The sequence below is a fragment of the Camellia sinensis genome, chromosome 3 (genome assembly GCF_055761805.1).
Source record: "Camellia sinensis isolate YWXY chromosome 3, ASM5576180v1, whole genome shotgun sequence".
Lineage (NCBI taxonomy): Eukaryota > Viridiplantae > Streptophyta > Magnoliopsida > Ericales > Theaceae > Camellia > Camellia sinensis.
Genome location: NC_138963.1, coordinates 128,142,639 through 128,144,504, shown reverse-complemented (window position 1 = coordinate 128,144,504; position 1,866 = coordinate 128,142,639). Strand labels below are relative to the sequence as shown.

Sequence of the window (1,866 nt, the reverse complement as noted above, 5' to 3'; positions counted from 1 at the left end):
ACGGCTCAGCGTGAATAGTGCATTCAAACCGAAACCCCGGAAATTCAGCTTTTCCGAGCCATCTAGAGAAGAGATCCAAGATGTGAGATTTTCCGCGAGAAATGCCTCCATCTTTGTGTAAAACTAAGATAAAATGAATGTTCTCGAAGTTGAGGCTTTTATAGAGGGAAAAACACTATTCACGGGGACACGTGTCAAAAATCAGGTGGCTGCAGGACTAAGTGGCCGGCCGGCCACCTTTTCCAGCTGGCCAGCCATTCTCTTTTTCAAAAATGGCCGGCCAGCTGTCTCTCTCCACAAATTTGGCCGGCCGGCTCCCAAAGATGGCCGGCAATGCTGCAGTGTATCCCTTTGGCCCTGTTTTACCCTTCGAGGGAAAATTCCAAGCATTTCCGTGCAACGGGAGAGTTAAAGGCCTTCATTTCGCTCTGTTTCGGATGCGTCCCGGTGCCCAGATTGTCAGAAGTACACTCTGTTATTGCTGAGTTTTGTTTATCAAGTTGTTGTTTTGATTATCGAGTTGTTGTTGTGCTTATCGAGTTGTTTGTCGAGCGGACGTGTTTCGTGTTTTTGAGTCATTGCGCTCTGTTTAAGCAATCTTTGTTTAAGTCTTGTTTATTTGCGTTGTCAACGTTGTTGCATTTTGTTTATCGAGTTGTAAACTTGCTAAAGGTTCTGTTATATCTTAGTAGGTTGAGTTGCTTAGTTTGTTGCGTCGGTTCACTACCTGACTTGGTGATTACACAATGCGCACTCCCATTCAAATTCATTCTTTTCTTGTGCGAAATAAAATGATGTGATACGATGCTAAAGTTTAAAATACGAACACCTTTTCAAAAGTTGTTTCATTCCATCATGCTTTACAACAAACAAAGGTACAAGTTTTACAAAAAATAAAACTGCCTATCAATATGCAAAGTGCTACAAACTACTAGCAAAAAGAAAAATAAAGCAGGAAATAGCAACATCAATGTCCTCGGGAGCGGGAACGAGAAGCACTCCTCATCCTCTTCTGCGGGACAACCTCTGCACCATCATCATCATCATCTGAGTCGGAGCTGTCATCCACAGGATCCCCCTCAGCCTCGCCTCTGTTCCCCGAACCAAGACCGGAGCCCCCCTCCTCAGCAGATGTCTCTGACTGACGATCGGTAGCCTCCTCCTCCTCCTCATCAGGCTCCACCTCTACAACGTGAGCCCTGCGTCTGCAGACAGGCCCTCCTCGAGCCCCTCGAAAAGGCCTAGATGGCCCGGCTCCTCGGAAAGGCCGGGATGGCCCCGCCCCCTGAAAAGGCCCGGGTGACCCAACTCCCTGAAAAGGCCCAGATGGCCCAGCTCCCCAAGGAGGCCCAGGTGGCCTGGCCTACGGCTGACCGGACCATGAAGGCATCTGAAAACAAAGAGTTCAATTCAAATACATCAGTCCAAATATATACATCAGATGCAGATACAAGCAAAGGCTACGTGAAGTGGGTGCATGTAAATACAGTGTCCAAGTGGGGTGTGTGTCAGATGTGCTCTACACAAGTAGTCTATCGATGCAGTAGAAATCAGCATGTCATCAGAAGTATGATAAATGCCAGAAAACTGAAGGGTACCTGAATGCCCGCGACAGACAACTGTGCCTCCCTACGCAGGACCATGCCCTCGAGTGTGGCCACCAGTCCAACCACCTCCTCCATGTACCCTCGCGATGGCTGCAAATATGAGCTCATAATCATCAGTGAACAAAAGAATGTCTAAACATCTGAATGATGAATGAAAAAAACAGTGGAGCATACCAGCGGTGAGTCAGGATCATTGGCGTATCGATCACTGGGCATCGGAGGCTCTAGCGGAATCGGGGTCGGAGAGATAGCCCCATAC

At 47.9% G+C, this 1,866-nt stretch overlaps 1 long non-coding RNA gene across 1 annotated transcript; it reads right to left on the bottom strand.

Moving 5' to 3' along the window:
• Positions 1–1,178: 1,178 nt before the first annotated feature.
• LOC145821128 (uncharacterized) lies at positions 1,179–1,866 on the bottom strand. Its single transcript, XR_014363168.1, has 3 exons — positions 1,782–1,866; positions 1,599–1,697; positions 1,179–1,390 (listed from the first exon to the last, which is right to left on the bottom strand). It is a non-coding gene; the product is annotated as an uncharacterized LOC145821128 (long non-coding RNA).